This window comes from Triticum urartu, chromosome 7A, assembly GCF_056163025.1.
Source record: "Triticum urartu cultivar PI428250 chromosome 7A, HENAU_Tu73, whole genome shotgun sequence".
NCBI classification, from domain to species: domain Eukaryota; kingdom Viridiplantae; phylum Streptophyta; class Magnoliopsida; order Poales; family Poaceae; genus Triticum; species Triticum urartu.
Genome location: NC_141879.1, coordinates 427,294,698 through 427,316,744, shown reverse-complemented (window position 1 = coordinate 427,316,744; position 22,047 = coordinate 427,294,698).

Sequence of the window (22,047 nt, the reverse complement as noted above, 5' to 3'; positions counted from 1 at the left end):
GAAATTACATGGCAGATTCGATGGAAGCTGTATGGTAGATTTAGTAGCACATACGTGGCAATTATAGTCATTCGTGGCATTTTCTTCAAATTCTGATGTCCACCAACAGTCATTCTCCCATTTTTAAAATCTTGACCATCTACCTTACAAAAATGTCACCAACACCCAAGTTACAATCCTCCACAGTTGCTTACAGGTTGCCTGTCCCTTCCTTTGTTTTCTTGTGCTTTGCTTGAATTTCCAACCCCGATTCGTATCTCACCTCTTTTGGACGCCCTTTCGTGATGGAACGGGGCGGGTTCCTGACCTGGGTTTGTGTGCTTGCTATTCCAGACCCTACCTCTGAGTTTTTAGATGATGGACCCGTGGACGAAGGCACACTTGAGGTGCGGGGGAACCTGTGTAAGGCTTCTTCAGCCTTCCTCTTTTTGATCTCATCAAGCTCACTTTTCAGGGCCCCTATGTTTTTCTGCCACACTCGCTGTCTCATCACTCTTGTATGCTTCATCTAATAGTTCAACATAGTTCTTGGTCAACACAACGTGCCTCACGGCGTCCATGGTTGCCTCTGGTCTCTCATCATGCACAGCCAAAACTGCATTTGATGTTTGTGGCCCCAATGCATCGTCAGCGTCCCAAGTCCATCGCCGTCGTATGAAATGGCGGGGCAATCGCATTACCACGTGCATGTCCATTACTTTCAGTATGTGACAGCACACAATCCCTTCCCGTTTGAATTTGCAGCATTGGTAGTAGTATTCGCCTTCGTTTATCGAGGCCTTCACAAAGTAGTTCCTTCCCTTGTCCGGGTCTTCAGGTTCTGAATTAGACATGCCCAAGAGAGAACACACCTTGAATGTATGTTCGTCCATCTGGTAAGTTGTGTACATGCTGGCACGCTTTATTTCTTCCTGGAATCTACATGTTTTGGGCTTTTGTTAAACTCTTATATGATGTTTGTAGCACCTTATGTTGAGGTAGGTCGTAACATAGCAAACGTATCTAAAATTAATGATGGCATGGAAATCCTTATTTTTTCCCACATTTGTTCTTGGGTTGTTGATAACCCACAAGTATAGGGGATCGCAACAGTTTTCGAGGTTAGAGTATTCAACCCAAATTTATTGATTCGACACAAGGGGAGCCAAAGAATATTCTCAAGTATTAGCAGCTGAGTTGTCAATTCAACCACACCTGGAAACTTAATATCTGCAACAAAGTGTTTAGTAGCAAAGTAATATGATAGTAGTGGTAACGGTGGTAAAAGGTAACAGTAGCAAAAGTAATATTTTTGGTGTTTTGTAGATGATAACAATAGCAACGGAAAAGTAAATAAGCGAAGAACAATATATGGAAAGCTCGTAGGCAATGGATCGGTGATAGAGAATTATGCCGGATGCGAATCATCATGTAACAGTCATAACCTAGGGTGATACAGAACTAGCTCCAATTCATCAATGTAATGTAGGCATGTATTCCGAATATGGTCATACATGCTTATGGAAAAGAACTTGCATGACATCTTTTGTCCTATCCTCCTGTGGCAGCGGGGTCCTATTGGAAACTAAGGGATATTAAGGCCTCCTTTTAATAGAGTACCGGACCAAAGCATTAGCACTTAGTGAATACATGAACTCCTCAAACTACGGTCATCATCGGGAAGTGTCCCGACCATTGTCACTCCGAGGTTGTCAGATCATAACACGTAGTACGTGACTATAGCTTGCACCATCGGATCAAGAACACAAATATATTCATGAAAAAAATAATAGGTTCAGATATGAAATCATGGCACTCGGGCCCTAGTGACAAGCATTAAGCATAGCAAAGTCATAGCAACATCAATCTCAGAACATAGTGGATACTAGGGATCAAACTCTAACAAAACTAACTAAATTACATGATAAATCTCATCCAACCCATCACCGTCCAGCAAGCCTACGATGGAATTACTCACGCACGGCGGTGAGCATCATGAAATTGGTGATGGAGGATGGTTGATGATGATGATGGCGACGGATTCCCCTCTCCAGAGCCCCGAACGAACTCCAGATCAGCACCCCCCGAGAGAGTTTAGGGCTTGGCAGCAACTCCGTATCGTAAAATGCGATGAATCCTTCTCCCTGATTTTTCTCTCCTCGGAAGTGAATATATGGAGTCAAGGTTGAGGTCGGTGGAGCATCAGGGGGCCCACGAGGCAGGGGGCGCGCCCAGGGGGGTAGGGCGCGCCCCCACCCTCGTGGACAGGTGGAGCCCCCCTGACGTGGGTCTTCCTTCCAGTATTTTTTATATATTCCAAAATAATTCTCCGTTGATTTTCATGTCATTCCGAGAACTTTTATTTCTGCACAAAAATAACACTATGGCAATTCTGCTGAAAACAGCGTCAGTCAGGGTTGGTTCCATTCAAATCATGCAAGTTAGAGTTCAAAACAAGGGAAAAAGTGTTTGGAAAAGTAGATACGACGGAGACAACTACATGATATTTCACATGGCAACTGCATAACATTTAACATGGCAAATGCAGTTCATTTAACATGGCAAATGCAGTTTTGTCTCACATGTCAACTACATATCATTTCACATGGCAACTATAGTTCATTACACATGGCAACTACAGTTCAACACACATGGCAACTATAGTTGATTTCACATGGAAACTACAGATCATGCTTATAATGTACTCATTGGCTATTTTCAATAGGTCAGCAAGTCAAAAAGTTGGCAATTGCATTGCATTCTACATGGCACCTACTATCTTCATGCTTGTGCAAATAAGACAGTAAGATAATCCACTTACTTGTTAAAAATCTTGTTGGTATATATCTTGCTCATCTGCCTCTCCGTCGATAAATATGTTAGCAATTTAGGCTGCTTGAGCGCGGTGTTTGCTTCTTGTTGTAGCTCAGATCCTAGTATTTTCTATTGCAAAGTTGTGTACTGCTTGGCAAACTACAACAATGAGTTGTCAGGGCTCAGGTACCGCTTCAAAACAGCATTGAACCCCTAACTGCACTGAGTAGTCTGCAGAAATGGGAAGAAGCACTGCATGAAGTAGGCCGGCACCCAGTACATTCGCTTCTCCCACAGGCTAGTAAGTGTATCATTGTCTTGGACTTCGTATGTTTCAATCATAACCGTCCAGCTCCATTCAAACTCCTCCACCGTCAAGCTGTGGTCCACGCACAAGTTGAATGCCTTGTTTAGCTCTGGACGATCAGCAAAGAATGGTCCTAGTGTCTCCTCAGCCTTCTTAATAATATGCCACCTCCAGTGCATGTGCACTACCAACGGAAAGACCTCCCCTATGCCTGCATGCATCCTAGCAAGTCCACCCATGCACTCCAAGAAGGTTTTGAATAACCAAGTGTAACCATCCATATCTTCGTTCCAAACGAGTCCACAACCGAACTACAATGACTGATTGTGGTTATTTATTCCTATGAATGGAGCGCAGGGCATCTTGTACATATTAGTGAGATATGTCGCGTCGAATGAAATGCAACCACAGAAATGTTTGTAGGATCTTCTTGCAGCACCATCCACCCAATACATGTTTCTGACACGGTCCTCATCGTCCAATCTTATCCTATAGAAGAAATCAACATCTGCTTTTGCTTTCTCTTTGAAGTAGGCTATTGTGTCTTCTATGTCAGCCAGCCTGCTCTCTCTATGGTACTTTGCCTTTAGGTTTGTGACGTCTGCTGGTATGTAGGGCATGCTACTCAGTCTACCATCTCTGCTGTGGATCTGGGATAGTATTTGGACCATTCTTCACTACAAAAAAAGACACATCCGTGACATTTTGGGTTGAACGGAAAAATTTTCTGTCATACATATGACACTTCTATGACGATAATTGTGACAAAACCCGGTATCATCATAGATGTGGTGGGATCCTACTTCTATGACAAAAAATCATGACAGAAAATGGGCTTTTCGTCCTGGGCAGGCCGGAGACGCAGCTGCATGACATTCTTTGGGTTGTCCATGACGGAAAAAACCATGGTAGAAGCGAGGGCGAGGAAAATTTCGGGGAGTTCCCGGTTACGGTGGGAGGTCGGGGGCCGAGCGATGCGCATTTCTCTCGTACACGTACGCGCGTGTGTGCGAGGTGTTGGCTCTAACTGAACCCGAGCGAGGCGTTGGGCTCTAACTGAACCCGAGCGATTGCACTGCAGGCTACGCATTACTGAACTCGAGCAATCGATCGATGGCTGTTAACTGAACCCGATCGAGCGATTCCTTCACTACTGCTACTAACTGAAGCCGATCGATGCTGTCTCTGGGATGAACAGTGAGCGTTGCGGGGGGGGGGGGGGTTGGATGAACAGTGAGCGGTGGCATTGCCTCTGGATGAACATGACCCCATGGTGTGGTGGAGGGCTGGATGAACAGTAGACGGTGGAGGGGTGCCCGTGGAGGGGTTGTTGAACAGGACCCCGTGGTGTGGAGGGCAGGATGAACAGTAGATGGTGGAGGGGTGGTTGAACAGTAGCCGATGGAGTAGCGCGCGGTGGAGGCTGGATGAACAGGAGCCCATGGAGGCTGAGGAGGTCGACGGTAGCCCGTGGAGGCTGGAGGAGGTCGACGGTGGAGATGAACAGTATCCCGTGGAGTCCCGTTTTGCGGTACGCCACACCCCTCCCGATGAACAGGACCCCTGTTTGGACCGTAGGAGGTCCGTTTCGTCCGTTTTGCGGTATGTCACACCCCTCCCGATCAACAGGACCCCCATTTCGACCGTAGGAGGTCCGTTTCGTCCATTTTGCGGTACGCCACACCCCTCCCGATCAACAAGACCCCCGTTTCGACCGTAGGAGGTCCGTTTCGTCCGTTTTGTGGTACGCCACACCCCTCCCTATCAACAGGACCCCCGTTTCGACCGTAGGAGGTCCGTTTCCTCCGTTTTGCGGTACGCCAGGCCTCGTTTCCATCGCCTGTTCCGTCCAAGCCCTCCCTATGAACACGACCATGCATTCCGTTTCGACCCAGCCGGTTGGCTCCCACGCGTTCCGTTGCCTCCCGATGAACACGACGCATTCCGTTGCCTCCTCATGAACACGACGCATTCTGTTGCCTCCCCATGAACACGACGACGACGCTGTTTCTCCGTTCCGACCCAGCCATGTACATGAGCCCTGGCCGTACGTATGCGCGAGTAGGTGTTCGAGACCCCTCCCGTATGTACACATACGTGGCCGTATTTTCTTTCTTGCACCCTGGCCGCTGTACGTACGTGTACATGCTACGTGCGCGCCTCTACTACGACACGTACGCGCCTCTACTACGACACGTGCGCGCCTCTACATCCACCAGTATATATGTACGTACACGTTCGCGACCAGAATGACAACGCTACATACGCTTCGACCAGGTGGGTCCCGACTGTCAGGCACTTCCTTGCCTACGAAGATGTAGCTGGTGGGTCGTTGTTTTTTTGCCCGGATGCACTTCCTTGCGTGCGAAGATGTAGCTGGTGGGTCCCAACAGTCAGGGGAAACATTTTTTCGCGAAATACAGTGGCCCGTCCAGTGGGTCCCAGCTGTCAGGTGGAGGAATAATTATTTTGCGCGTAATAAGGAGGCACTTCCTTGTTGCGGCCATGGACCCAGCTATCAGCCTCTCCACGTACAGTCCACGTCCGATGGAAGCCATTCCTTGACCACGTTGACCACACCGCGCCGAGAGCACCAGGGCGGTGGACGGCGGTGAGGCCTAGGAAGGGGACGACACGGAGTCGGGGAAGACGTGACAGTGGATGCCCATGCATAGAGGAGTATGAGGGTTCACTCGTTCGGCTGCGGTGTGAGGCTGTCGTCGCCGCAGAATAACAGGGGGTGTGGGTGCGTAGAGGGATGGCCTGGCCAGCGATGGGAGTAGTAGGGGGCGGTGAGGCCTGCGCGACATCACAGCCGGCCACGGGCGGCAGGAGCAGGCGGCATGACCGGAACTGCTTTGGGCGGCTGGAGCAAGAAGACCAGAGGTTGAAAAAGCACTATGGCTGTTGGATGGACATCGTACGGTCACTGGAGCTAGAATCGTTCATATATTGACTAAAGTTGACAAAGGCCTCCATCCCAGTCAACTTAGTAGGACCACAAGTTAGCCTCCCACCAAGGTGGGTCCCAGCTAGCAGGGGGTATTCATTTTTTTGTGCATAATAAGGAGGCACTTCCGGTGGGTCCAAGCCGATAGCGAGGGGAGCGTTTTTTTCATGAAATACGGTGGCCCGTCCTGTGGGTCCCAGCAGTCAGGGGGAAACGTTTTTTTCATGAATTACTGGTGGCCCGTCCGGTGGGTCCCTGCTGTTAGGTGGAGGAATAATTATTTTCCGCGTAATAAGGAGGCACTTCCTTGCGGCTGCCATGGACCCAGCTGTCAGCCTCTCCACGTACAATACTCTTCCGATGGAAATCGGTCGTTGACCACATTGACCACGCCGCGTCGAGAGCACCACGGCGGTGGACGACGACGAGGCCTAGGAAGGGGACGACACGGAGCCGGGGAAGACGCGGCAGTGGAAGCCCGCGCGGAGAGGAGTACGAGGGTTCACCGGTTCGGCTACGGTGTGAGGCTGTCGTCGCCGCAGAATAACAGGGGGTGTGGGTGAGTAGAGGGATGCCCTAGCCAGCGGTGAGAGTAGTAGGGGGCGCCGAGGCCTGCGCGGCAGCACAGCCGGCCACGGGAGGCGTGAGTAGGCGGTCCCGCCGGCGCTGCTTTGGCGGCTGGAGCAAGAAGATCAGAGATTGAAGAAACACGACGGCCGTTGGATTGACATCCAACTGTTACGTCTGCTAGAATCATTTGTTGACGTATATAATAACTAAAAAAATCTTGCATACGCGTCAACTAAACAGGCCCACAAGTCAGACCACTCCCTCTTTTTTTAATAATTTATATATAGCTCATGGCAACTTCTTATGCAATTTATTGCAGTCGTTTTTTTGGTTGGCCAGGGCCAATTTCGCATATTTCTATGGGTTCCAAACTATTTTTAATACCGAAATGTCGAGCCAAATTTAAAGTACTTTGAAGATATATTTAAATTAGGTTAACGCCCAGTGAAATAGGAATATGAAAATGTGAAAAAATTCAGAAATTATAAAGTAATTGCCGATTTTTCATCTGTTTTTATATTTACAACCCATTTCATATTCGGAACTGCTCCATGAACGATACTTATGCCCGACGTATGCACGACATTTAAATCCGGCGGCCAGTGCTGTTTCGATGATACGCATGTGCGGCCTGATTTTAATCATCGTCTGTGAGTCGTCCATTTCTATCGTCTGTATAGCACTACTCTTTCATATTACTTTCAAGATTTGCACGCGTCTTGAAAGAGTTGCAGCCCATCAGGGCGTAGAAAAATAAGTAGGCCTGGATTGGGTATTCTTCAGAAAAAATAAACTAGGATCATTTTCACAAAGAAAAAATAGCTGGGCTTGTCACATGGTGAACATAAAATATAAGTATGGGCTAGACGGGCCATAGCCCAGTTCAAACCCTGCTCCGTCTCAACAATACCAAACAAAAAAAATACTGCTTGAGTAGTTACGTCCCAGGTGTCAGCCGATCTTGTGCCGTTCTCTTGTCTATTGACTATATATGCTCACAATGTCGTGGTCCCAGATGTCAGGAAAACACTAGGAGGAAGCATTTTATTTTTCCATACGCTGATGTGGTGGGCCCCTACTGTCATCCTCTCCACGTACTTCTGCCGATTCCTGTTGTTTGTTGACCATGTTGACAACACGAGAGGGCGGCGTCGCGGCGAGCGCACCAAAGCGCGCGGAGGATGTCGGCGTTAATGATTTAGGAGACGGTGGGGCGGCGATGTGAGCGCTGAGGCGCAGCCAGCCGTGGGAGGCGGAAGCAGGCGGCCCCGCCGGCGCCGGTTTGGTTTTGGAGGCTGGAGGAAGACAGGACTGAAGAAACACGACAGACTGTAAAAGCAGCATGAGTACTTAACAACCTTAACTGAAACCAGCAGGGGCACTTAACAACCAAAGCTGAAAGCAGTATGAGTACTTATACAGGTTCAACCGTACAAAGCACGCCTCAAACAGTCCTACTTTGCCTACAGTTAACCAAGGGTGAGGCCGCCAAGCCCCAAGACAAGGCCCAGGCGCCACCCCGCGCATCCACAACCTTCTGAAAGCGGCTTCATCTCGCAACGTGGTCAATAAACAGGATATTCGCTTTAGAGCCATGGAAAAGCATGAACATAATCTTCTGTCCTATTCTCCAAGATGGACGGGCCTTCATTATTTGAGACCACCCATGAATAAGTATCTTTTCACCTCTAAGGGGAATTGAGTAGGTCGACATAAACATCATGTTGTGACCAAGCACAAGTGTGACCCGACCATGGTCAGGCATCTGTATAGGAACAATAGAACTCGACAGTTCCTGTTTCAAGAAGATCACAGCTGTAAAACTGTGTATAAGCAATAGTTTATGAACAACATATATAACAGAAAATAGCTCGTACCATAAGTTTCTCGACATAGTTGGACCTATTCAACGAGTGCAGCAGTGGCACACATATCCCACGCGGCCTTCCACCATTGAAACGCCCCACAAGGACCTCAAGACGATCAATAAAGTGTAGGAACTTGTGGATGTCGATCCAGTCAACTTCAGTGCCATTAGTAATAGCCGAGTTATTACAGAGTAACAAACGAGCAGATTGCTTAACTCTGAAAAAACCTACACGTGCCACCAATTATAAGAAAATATTAGTTAGAAGTAGCATCTTCGTGAGAGATTCGTTGCTACTTCTAAAGTTAAATTGTGATTTGTTAGATAGAATAGGTGGATTAAGAAGTAATCGAGGCAACAAGCAAGAACTAGATACAAAACTAACATGGATGAACAATTGGAATGACGTCGGGGTGGAAGATCGCAGTGAAGATGAGACCAGGTTCTGCTATTTCCATCAACATTCGTGCGCCAACTTTCAGTCTGTAACACTTGAGAAAGTTTATCCAAGTTTGGCCATAAAAAAGCAGCGATCTTCTTGGTTCATGAACCCAACTCGGAACTTATATCCATGGCTTGTCTTCACTGTGACCATTAAACTAGTGTATTCAGTTATAGCAAGGCCGGGCATCTTGAGTACATGTGTTCTGGCAGAGCAAATAATACACTGCAGGAAAAAAAAATGAGAACACAACATGTTCAAAAAAACCCACCCTCCCGGTTAGAAAAGAGGATTCTAGGAACATACTGTGCGCGTTTCAAAATGTTGTGTTAGGATGAGAAGGAACAAGTGTGGCGTCTCGCCGAGGGCGCAGAAACCTGTAGGGTACTCGCACTTTGGGCACTGCAAATGAAACACACTAGATTCAGTAGGAAGAAAAATGCATCAACGGCGGCGACTGCCATCCTAGCATTACCTGCGACCAGGGGACTTGGATTTATCGGGGATGGATGAAGAATTCGTACCTGGTTCTCCATGAGAAAACCCTATGCAATCGCCGAGAGGGGGTTTTCTCTGAACAAGCAGACGAGGGAGAAGGGGATTCAAGCCCAGTGAAATATTGCCACTTCGTCCGTCCATCTTACTTCTAAAGCTAGAAAGGGGGTGGGGGGTTGTGCTTTGACGTCTCATTGGGCATTACTGCGGTGCTACGACCGGGGTGTGTCTACCATGAAGTTGTGCACTCTAATTTGTGCATATGGCACGTGGACCCTGTTGCCGGTTGCCCCACATATCAGCGAAAGGAAGTAGAAAGATAGGAGTAACTAGTTACACATAAATATATATTTTGACAGAGAGATACTCCCTCTGTAAAGAAATATACAAATCTTTTATATCAGAGGCTCACCTTGCCGAGAAATATACTCCCTCTGCAACGCACATGCATTATGGGGGTTCAGCTTTTTTTATGGGGGTTCAGCTGAGAATATAATACTCAGATAGGCTCATGGTTCTGGACTTTGGGCCACAGGACGACCCTGCATGTTAGGGGGCCCATGTGTTGGAATAAAGCACGACAGCTGTTGGAATGAAATCGAACGACAGTTCCTAACCAGCAATCAGAGTTGCAATTCTATCAACGATATACCATGTGATAAATAATACTGTCGTACTACTTATACACACATGACACTTGTTTCACCCTGCCAAATTATTACATCAAAATCTCTCGGAGGATAGATCAGTTCGGCAGTTGCGTGCTGCTACTGAAGAATTTCAGAGTTGATTTGGACTAGCCCTCCTTGCCGAGAAAGTTCGATTTTGACATCATCCCCTACCGCAATATACGATTTAGATTTTAACCTTGACCATCCTTTAGCATCAATCATCATGCGACCATCCTTTGTACTTATGGTATATTGAGCAGGTTCATTCACACCAAGGCTGCGCATGGTAAGAGAAACTTGGCCGCGGTCGCCCGGATTGTTGAATGACTCCCTTGTTGCTCTAGGAATTCTCTGTCTGCAAACAAGAAGACATACCCAAACAGTTAGATCAACACAGTGAATCATGTGAAACAACATGGAAAGAAAAATGAACGAAGCACTTGGGCGGCCAATGCTTACCAAGAAGGTGGACATGTCGGTTTTTGTAAGGACCTTGGTATATGAATTGCGAACTGCAGCCCAGTCTGTTGCCGGTGCAACTGCACGGGCCGGAGCAGATGCAAGTGCAAGTGTTGGTGCAGGTGCCGAAGCCGCCGCTGTTGCCGGAGATGGTGCTCCTTGTAGAGCTGGTGCCGGTGTCGATGCCCGATCCTCCGGTAGATCAGACTAATCCGCTGACGCGGTTGGTGCCCAATCCTCAGCTGGATCAGACTGAGCTGCTTCCGCTGTCAGTGCTAGAGCAACTGCCGGTGCTCGATCTGTGCGAGACAGCGGTGATCGTGTCTGGTCTTCTATGATCAGCTTTCTAACTTGACTAGGATCCGTGACCGTGATCCAGTCTTTTTCTTCATTTCTTTTAAACGCGAGAAGGACTAATTGTGGCGTTTTTGTTAAACCAAACTGCAGTTCATCATAGGGATTCGGCTTGTACTCAGACAACAGAGTGATCCAATTTTTTCCAGTAATATAAGTGATGGACAGTGCCTTCATTATTGACGCGACATAAGAAGTGAAACCTGCAAAAATAGCCATCGTAGAGCAAACCAAACGGTTTATTCTGTGATGAATGTCACATGGCAAAACCTGCATTGTAAAATTGCAGGAAAAGAAAGAAAACATGACATTAAATCAATAAGATTTAGACAGTAAATCAATAAGATTTACTTGATGTGACACGAGTGAATCCTTACCAGGAAATCACTATGTTGAAGTACTAAACAAAAGATTGATCATCCAACTACGCGTGGCATGCAGGGGCCCCGCCTACTCCCACAAGCAGGACAATCCAAAGGTCGTGACAAATCATATGGACCAAACATCCATGGGACTGGAAATCCTGGTGGGTGCAATAAACCCTGCAATGCATACAGATATTGGAGTGTAACCAAAATTGATAAATCGTCCTCACAAAAATATGATTTGGATACTTCAAAATATACAGACTGAATTGAGTGGACAGACATTAACATAGACCGTTCTCAGGACTGACCACACACCAAAAGCGGCAGTACTAATAAACAATACAGGGTTCACAAACACAAATCAAGTACTGAACAATAGTACTTACTACAGACAAGCAAAGTTGCACTAACTAAACTCTGCAGACTATTTCTTGCCACCGACCTATGGGATGAACCCCGCATAACTGACTAGGCCATGGACTTTGTGTGAGATGTCTACATGCACCATCACCATCTTGTCAACCTTGGAGAAGCTAACAGAGTGGTCTTTCCATGCATAAACATGATGATGAAGACATGCCGCATCAAATTTGTTGGGAAGCTTTACAAGAACCACACCCTTCGTAATCGAAGGCATAGCCAGGAAATTGTTGTGGTCAAGTACAGCCTCGAGAACACACCTGACAACAATGCTACAGGAAAACACTAGTTCAGGACACGTGGCGACAAGGACACACCAGCTGGATAGTTCAGCAGTAGAACTCATCATTAGGTCTTCCAGTTCACACGGCATGACTTGGAGAACTTCATCTCCACCGCGGACCTGGTTCTAATTCAAACAGAAACCATATTTTATTACTACCTCCGTTCAGAAATATAAGATGATTTTCGATATTATACTCCATATATGACTACATATACGCACAGAAATGAGTGAACAAAGACACTAGAACATGTATTAAGTCACATTTTAGTATTAGATACATCCGTATCTAGACAAATCTAAGACAAGAAATTTGGGACAGAGGGAGTAGTTGAAAGTAATTTATAAGAAATCAGTGTCAACCTCTCACATGTTTTGGTCAAAAGAGGAATTTAGAATCGTCATTTGGCACACTAAAATCACATGCAAGATCATCCAGAAAGTTGTACTACCAGTACTAGTACTGCGTGTTAGATGAAAAAACACGATCAAGATCGAGAAAAAGATCATCAACAAGAGACATTACCTGGACTTGCTTAATGAGGGATCCCGGAGAGGGGGGCTTGGACAGGGCGATGGCTTTGAGCTTGTCTGCGGTAGTCTCGGCGGGGTGCTTGCGCTTCTTCGTACCATGAGCCTCGAAGGTTTTGGCCAGAGCCATAGACATCACGTCGGCCGGTGCTCCGGCGTCCATCCAAGAGAGGAAGCTGAGAGAGAAGAGTGAAAGGAGGAACGAGATGAGGGAGAAGTGAAGCGAGTGGGGTTTTTCTTCAAGAGAGGAAGCTGAGAGAGAAGAGTGAAATGATGGTTGCTTCGTCCGTCCAACTTACTGCTGGAAAGGAGGGGGTTTTGTGATTTCACGGCTCATTGGGCATTACTACGGCGGTTCGATCAGGGTAGTCTACCGTCACTCTACTACGGAGTAATTTAGTGCATGGCTGGTGGACCCAGGTGCTGGCTGTCCCACACGTCGGCGAAAGTGAGTAATTTAGTGCATGGCTAGAGGAGGATCCACACGGTAGAGTGTGTCCACTGTTTTTCTGAAGAAAAAAATGATTACAACAAGCGTTTCCACTCTTACGACGGAGGAGTGCGAAACACGGCAGCCACTTGAACATACACAGTGCTCCTACTACTAGGCATGTGTTGTGGTTCATACGTCAGTACTACACAATCTTGTTGCTAGTGTAGTAAGATATGACGATAACAAATGATGTTGTGCACATGTCAACTACTCCTATATGTAACATAGTACCGCTTTTTCGACTGTCGGGTCGAGAATGAACGGTGAGATCAATGTTAACAGAACTAGGTCCACAGCGCACGGAGAGTACGGTGCTATAGTACTCCATGAAACATGAACCATATGAAGCACGAATAGTGTTAGGTAGGGTATATGAAGGGTGCACGGGATGGGAGCAAAAGTTCCCTTCTCGGCCCACTTTTGGGTGTTTGGCAGAGTGCATGAAGGGTGCATGAGTCCACACTAGTAGGTTGACAAAAATACACGAAGAGGAAACAACTATATTGAGATGAGAATGCAACCAAACACACCCACACGCTTTGTGCTACAGTGACCGATCTGCACCGTCCGAGTTTGATCCAACGGTCATGTTGCGCTGAGACATGGACATGCCCATGCTGAGGGCGCCTAAACACCACCAAGGCGCACGACGTTGGTGATGCAGGGTGCAACCGCCTGCTCCCGGTTGACGGGAGCCAGTGTCAGGCGCCTCACCTCGGACTCCGTGATCTGCTGCGCCGCCATGGCACTAGGTAGAAGCAATGGGGAGAGGAAGCAAAGGGGGCGAAACGGCTGAAAGGCAATGAAATCTACGGGAAGGCGTAGGGAGCAGGGAATCTTTTGGTTTTCACCACGGTAAAACACCAGCTGACGACTTCTCACATCAGGGAGCAGTGGGTTTTTACAGGCGGAGTCATCGTGACTAATTGCTGTCGCGCCTGCTCCCATCAATCAAAAAATTAAAAATCCTGCCGCGCCTGCTCCCCTCAATAAAAAAATTAAAAATCCTGCCGTACCCAAACACCAGAGCAACGCCGCGGTGGATATTTAAATTTACCTGCCGACAAGTAGATAAAAAAGGGGTGAAAAAACAAATGTGGCGGTGGCCTAGCTAATCGGTCGAACTAGCCCAACTAGCTAGCCACCGTGCTTCACTGATGTACTCGGTGGGAAAGGTGGTCTTTCGTGATTTGACAACTCATTTACTTGCTTCGGTGCTACGACCGAGGAGGACCCAGAAAACGCGCGGTAGGGCGTCCCACATTAGGAAGAATATATGCATGCACCACCCGGGAGGACCCCGAAACCGTGCGGTAGGGTGTGCCACGTCTCAGCACGGAGGAAAAATGTGCGTGTAAAAATATACTGTATCAGACGTAGTACCTATGGTTCGACCTCGGGACCCAGCCAGTCGGTCGAAAACACCCCACTAGCCACACAGCTTCATCATGCAAACGCGGCACGGAGGATAGATGTGGTTAGCTCCGTCTCGACCAGCCGCAACGTCTCTTGTTCTAGGCGATTCTTCTATTTTCCAAGTTTTTTTTTGTTGTAATAACACCACAGCAAGCTAGCACCACTCTTCGTGTGTGCCCGTGCAAAGGTTAGACGATGAAGAGAAGAGAGATTGAGATCGCAGACCTAGGACCCACCAGTAAGTGAGACAACGGCCATGCACGTGTTGACGAGGCACTCCCTCTACTCTACTCAACGCAAGTACTGTATAAAATCAAGTTATGGGACAAAGCCAACAACCGTTCATTTTTTCAGGCTATCGACTTACGCTTTGTAGTCCAGGTTGCCAGTTCGAATCTCGTCTTTCAGATTTGGTAGTTTTAGGTCCAAATTTGATTAATGACAAGTGGGACCCCCATGTGTTGTTCCGATATTTCAGTGTAGGATGGTTTTTTTGAACAAACACTTTGCGCGGTTAGACAAGTAACGGCACGAGTTACACGTTTTTTGCAAGTTTACGAACAAAAATGACAGCGGCATAGAATATCACATCCACCCCGCAGCTTAGATACTATGGTGATACGAGTTTTTACACCGTTGGAAGTGAGATCCAATGGCTTGGGAGTAGTCTTTGTAATTAGGCACAATTTCCAAACTCTCCAAAGGTTTTTTTGCAAATAAAACATTCAGGCCTCGTGTGTGCCGCTGCATCTTTGATCCAACGGCTCCCTGGTGCTCATATTAGGTGCCCCCCGTAGCTTAATTACCCGCTATGGTGATATGAGCATCTAGGTCGTATGATCAGTGATCAGATGGCACATGCGTAGTACTTGTACTTTCTGCGCATTTCCCAAACTCTATCAGCCGCATATTGCAAAAACATTCAAACCTCCTACTGTGGGCCGTTAGATCTCAGTGAACTCGTATCACCATAGAATCTACGGTGCGGGAGCACCTCATACTCTCCCGTGCGATAAAACATAAGGTGCTATCACAGCTTGGATGCTACGGTGATACGAGCTTGAAGGTCATTTGATCTGAGATCCAATGGCATCTGAGCAGTCTTTGTGCTTGTAAGCACTGGCTGAACTCTTTTGGGGCTTTTCTGCAAAAAACCATTCGAACCACCGAGGAGGTGTTGGGTCACAAATCCAACGCTTCCGAAGAGCTTGTATCACCAAAGCATCTAAGGTGTGGTAGCACATGATATTCTTACATATAGGAGAATATGATGTCCTCCTTCATCTTAGATGCTACGGTGATACGAGCTTCGAGGTCGTTGGATATGGGATCAAAGGGCATCTAAGTAGTTTTTGTACAAATTGTGTGCAATTCTCAAACTCATCAAGGTTTCCTGCAAAAATATTAAGACACATCATGTGAGCTGCTATATCTCAAATCTACAAGCTCCAAGCAACTCGTATCGGCATATAGCATCTAAGGTATGGGGGCACATGATATTCTCCCGGGGAGGAGGGGTGGGGGTGCACAACCAATCGGTGGTTGGGAGGGTGGGGACAAATATAATCTAAACAACCCTAAATAGAGCTCCACAATTTTATCTAAGGTCGAGGGGTTGACCCCCGACAATCATACCTCCGCCTAAACACAACATTTGCATGTACTGTAGTACTAGACTTAATATTCATGTTTCAGTTTCATGTTCATTTTAAATATTGAACTGAGGACCATGGATGTCTTACATTTTACTCCCTTCATTCCTAAACATTAGTCTTTTTAGAGGCTTCAAATGGACTGGCACATACGGATGTATATATACATATTTTAGAGTCTAGATTCACTCATTTTGCTCCGTATGTAGTCACTTGTTGAACTCTCTAAAAGACTAATATTTAGGAATAGAAGGAGTATTTTTGAGTTCATGTCATACATGCATGGTTTGGAAAAATAGATGCACTATAATTATTGGATTGTTGTTGTGTTCGTGCTTGTGTGTCTCTGTGTGTGTGTGTGTGGTCATATGCTTGATACATACAAAGTTTTCTCACCTCCATATTGTTCATCTTTTAAATTTGAATTTGCATTGGAAAACTTACTAGGGATACCATGAAATGTGAAATCCATGTTGAGATCACTATATCACAAACTCACTCTAATTCAACAACTCGTCATAAATCAATTACCATGTTGAGATTAGTATTTGCAAGGAAAATACGGGTATTGTAATACACATAGATTCATTCGGCAATTTAAAAGGTTCCTTTCGTATTCTGAATGGTAGGACCCAACGGCGTACCATCCAGACCTTGGCTCGTGTTGATCCTAAAAAAACCGGGCTCGTGTCCTTCGGTGGCGTGCGTGGTACACACATTAGGCAACCCCAACCAGTCCAGCCTCAACGTTTCAAGTCGAAATATCTGGCGGCCAGAATTCTAGCCCTAGGAAATTCCCCTCATGTCCCCGGTCCATAATGACTACCGATGAACAACGGAGGGATGTTTTAGTAACTATACAACGTTACCTACCGTGCCGAGCATGGTTCAATTCCCTCGGTCGCCGCTCGTCAAGGTCACCCATCAACTGCATTGCCTAGTACTACTGCTACTACTACACCAGGATGAGCACATAATTGAGCCTGTTTGTTCGTGCCTAATACTTGAGTTAATATATCAGGCAATGCACTGGTACGGAGGGATTATCCTTTTACTATGCATATATAACTTGTCTGAAGTCTAACTAAGCAAAATGTTTGACCAAATCCTTTCTTAAGAAATACAACAGGACAGATGTACGGCTTGAAAATTTATTGCATGATGTAGGTTATGATATTGTTTCGAATCCTGGATCTTATATTTCAGAAAATCCAAAAGTGAGCATTAATTCTTGAAACTAAGCATGGTCACGTAATATGGCACAAATATTACTTTGTAAGTTTTTCTTCAATTTGAGACAAGCTGCTTATGACAAGTTGCACAAATGAAGAGCCAAGGTATTTTGGAACAAAGACCTGTCACGTTAAGGCGAACGCTTGCACTATTGAAACCATGGGCATTTATGTGCCGCCACGAGTCCCCGCTTCTCATTGGCAGGTGCCGTCCGAGCAAGGGTGTGAGTCGACAGGAGGCGTGCGAGCAGACCGCTGCACCGGCTGTCAGGGAGGTGTGCGAGCAGACCGCTGTGCAGGCTCACCGGGAGGTGAGCCCTTTGACCAGGCTCCGCCGCCCACCATCGTCCTAACTGCTCCCACTTTTAATGTCGCCGGTGCCGCAGTTTAAAATCAACCCCGCACTACCCGGTATCGCTACAATCCTCTCTCTTCCTCTCCGATTCTCCTGTCGTCTACCTCCAACTAGCCTGACCTAAACGTACGCCATGCCGCATCACGATGGTCTGCCCTTAGTGTTCCAGTTTCCTGAGGAAGACACCCAGCCGGAGTCTCAAGAACATAAGGCGCTTTGGGACGAGCTTGAACTGGCCTTTTGGGAAGATGCCGCGCCTGTCCCCGCTCCCGTTCCGCCTCCCGTCGCCCCGACTGTGCCAGCGCCCATCCCCATGGCATTGATGGGCTGGGAGCCGCACATTGTCACCGAGCTTGATCCCATGGGGTTCCACGAGGTCCCCGCCAACTTTCACGTGCCCGTGCACCGGCTAGTGCATGCGCCTACGCGTGCACTGATGCGCATGCCCGTGCCGGTGCCCGTGCACCTGCCAACGCATGCGCCTGCGCGTGTACTGACGTGCGCACTCGTGCCGGTGCCCATGCACATGAATGTCTCCGCCGCGCCGTTGACAGTGCCTGTCCCCGCGCGGGTGCCAGTGCCCCCCTCAGTGGCATGGATGGCCGCCGTCGACAGCTTCCTTGCACCAACGCCAGTCGCCTCCTCCCGCCAGTTGACTCGCTCTGAAGTCCAGAACATTTTGGCCTTCCTTGAAGCTAGGCCAACGTCGAGGAGTTCGCCAACAACGGCGCAAGACGCTGCCGTCGCGGTCGGTTAGTGGCCCGACGACACAAAGAGCACGACAGAGGAGCCGCCTCCCACCGCGAGACGCCCCTGCCGCCGCCGCGTAATCTAAATTTGCCATGAAAAACGTTCGGATTGCCATGCTTAAAATCCGAACGTTTATCATTTCCGTTTATTTTATATCGGTCGTCGTATAATTTAAAGTCGGAGTCAGACTGAATGAAATGTATGGTTTGATCGATTGAATGTTCTGCTAGAGCCGTACCAAATTAAATATAAAACGTCATCAAGCCACATGTATTCCTTGTCATCCAACGACCTAGACTGCTTCAATGTCGAGCGCTCAACACGTTTAGCGTGCAGTTAATTTCATGCCAAAAATAGTGCTAATCACATGACAACACGCAAATAATATCCTAGTAGTTAATATCCGCATGCACTTAATATACTTCCAAATTAACGTGAATTGCACGTACACACTGGTGCTGCTAGTACGTGAAACTGGTGCCGTAACTTGTGAACGCGTCCAGATATGGTCAACGGCAACATCGCCTGCGAGTTCTTCCTGTTTGCCCGTGCGTCTAAACGCAGAAGGGGAGGAGAGAGAGAGAGCACACATGGAACCCACCAGTAAGTGAAGGCGAATAGTACTTAAAATAATATTACATGTTATCCATTAATTGGGCTATGGTAATATAAAAACATTATGTGAACAAAGGGGGTACAACAAACATTGCTATTCTACGTATGTTGCCTATTAACGTGCGGCTTGAAGGCCCGGTCGCATGTTCGATCCTCGTCCTTTTTTTTTTAGTTTGTATATGGGTCCAAATTTGTTTCATGACATGTGGGCCCCTCGGTGTGTAGTTTGTAGCACTTTAATTTGTGGGTCGAAATTTGCTCCATTCCAAGTGGACTATCGGTGTGTAGTTTTGTAGCTTATTTATAATAATTAAAAAGAACAACATAGTTTTTTCAATAATACCATGGTGTGATGTTGAAGGCGAGAAAGGACATGCGAGAGAGCGATGACCGAGCCAGAGGGAAATCAACTAGGGGAGTTGCATGGGTTGCAACGGTGTTTGGAGTAGTTGTGGGCCGAATGCTACGAAAATATAATCTAAACCGATCGGAATAAATGCCTACACAAATTAATCCAAGGTTGGAGTGCCCCTCGCAATGTAAATAGCTCCGGCTTTGCGAGGGATGGAGAGGTAGTAGCTTCAACACGTGGAAGATACGGTGTGAGAAAGCGAGGTCAATCGAGAGACATATAGATAGAGAGACAAAGTGTGGTCCGACATTCATTGAACAAATATATATGCTCTGGAGAGATATTGTCCGATTGAGCTTTTTGGCAAGGGTGAGGGCTGTAAGATAGAGCTTGAGCGATGATCCAGTCACAGACGTGTAGATATATTTTGTGCGTGGGAGGAAGCAAGGTCAACCGATCACATAGGGTCGTCGTGCGATCGAAAGAGTGAGACGGGTTGGAGAGAGTGACCTAGATAGACGATGTGCGTGAGAGAGTATACAATGTGAATAGGTCGAATTGGGCTCAAACATGGTGATATATCGTTTTTGTCCAAGAAAGAGCGGGGTCAATCGAGACATATGGAGAGAGAGAGAGAGATTGAGTGAGCGTGGCCCACCATGAGGTCAAAAGAGTGGCGGCGGCTTGGATGGACTGAACTAGATAGACAATCTGCGTGAGAGAGTATAGAGTGTGTCGATCGAGTCCCGAACAGGGAGATATATCATTTGTGTGTGAAAGAAAATTAGGCTAAATGAGACTCAGATAAAGAGAGCGAGATTGAGCGAGTGTGGCCCGCCGTGCGGATGAAAGAGTGAGACAGTCTCGGGGGAGTGACCTAGATATACAACATGCGTGCGTGTGCACGAGAGGTTGGGGGGGGGGCTAGATAGGCAATGCATGTATTTAGCGCGAGAGGGTGAGAGGGAGAGGGGGGGGAGAGAGAGCTCGGCATGGGGTGCAATGGCAGGTGTGTGAGGTAAATACATTTGGTAACCGAGTGGAAAAAGGGGTTGTGTAGTTGAGAGACTTAGAGATCGAAACATGGAGAGAAAGAATGAACGTGTGTTGGAAACCGATAGCTTCCTAAGGTGGTTAGGAGAGGAAGATTGACCGATATAGGAAGTATGTAGCGTTTGTGCGGGGGGGGGGGGGGGGCTAAAAACAACATTTGAATGTACATAGTACGAGACTTAATATCGATGTTTCAATTCGGTGTACATTGTAAGATTTGAACCGAGGACCAGGCATACGGGTAATTATTTCGAATTCGTGCCATACTAAGTTTCGAAAAGTTGACATTGACTCAGTTTGTTGTGCTATTTTGTAGGTCATATGTTTGAATCCATCCAAAAGTTTTCTCACTACCATGGTGTTCATCATATACATATGAATTTGTATTAAAAAAGTAGCATGGATACAGTGAAATGCGAAATCCACGTTAGAATTGGAGATCGCTACGTGACACACACTCTAATTCAAATAACTAACTACGTGACACACACTCTAATTCAAATAACTAATTATGTGACACACACTCTAATCCAGGTTAGCGTGGGTACCGTTTCGATTTTTTTTTCAAATAACTCCTCATTAATTAATTTATAGTACTCCCTTTGTTCACTTTTATAAGACCTTGAAGACATTTCAGACAATGTGCAAAACAGTTCATTTTAAGTTGTCTGAAACGACTTACAAAAGTGAACGGATGGAGTATCTCGTTTCGAATGACTAATTATTGCAAGGAAAACACGGGCATGGTAATACATACAGATTCGTTTGCAAATGAAAGAAGATTCGTTTGCATTCTCAAATGTAGGCGCACCAGGCAGACCAGGGTTGTGTCGGGGTGGACGCTGCTTCGGTGCCTTAAGGGCAACTGCCTTTGGGTCACTGACATGTAGGCCAGCCACCTGTTGGGCCCACATGTCATGGACACAAAGGCAGGTGCCTTAAGGCACCGAAGCATAGTCCTGTCGGGGTGGTCGCGTGTGTCGGACGGACACGTAGCACCCAGCCACCCCTCCCCCCCAAAAAAGGACGATGACAATATAAGTTCACGCTTCCACGTTTCGGATTGAAATATCTGGCGGCCCCAATTCCAGCCCTGCAAAATCTCTCTTCTCCACCGTCCCCTTCCGCGCCCTGATTTTGCTCAAATCCCTAATTCGCCGCCAACCCTCGAATCGCCCCTCATCTCGTCTCTTTCCCCACCGTTCCCCACCTCTGTGCCGGATGACGACGACGAAGACGACTGTCGCGCTTCACCACTGCACCAGAGCTACCTCATCTACGCCCTCGTCCACCGCACCGGGTGGTCCACCGACAACGTCGGCCGCCGCAACCGACGTGCCTCGTAGACACCGAGTTCCACCGCATCAGGTGCGCTTCACCAACGCCGTCTCCCAGCTCATCGGGGCTACTTCACTGAGCACATCATCGCACCTCCGCCGCCCGAGGCCGTTGGGGCTTCACCAACGGTCTCGTCCACCGCATCGTAGCACTCCGCTGCCACTCAAGATCTGCATCCGTGCGCGGCCAGCCAACGCCAGCGCATCACCCTCAACGGCTCTGAAGTGACCCGCACTCTAGCTAGGCGAGCATGCCCAAACGCCGGCTCGAACTAGGTATCC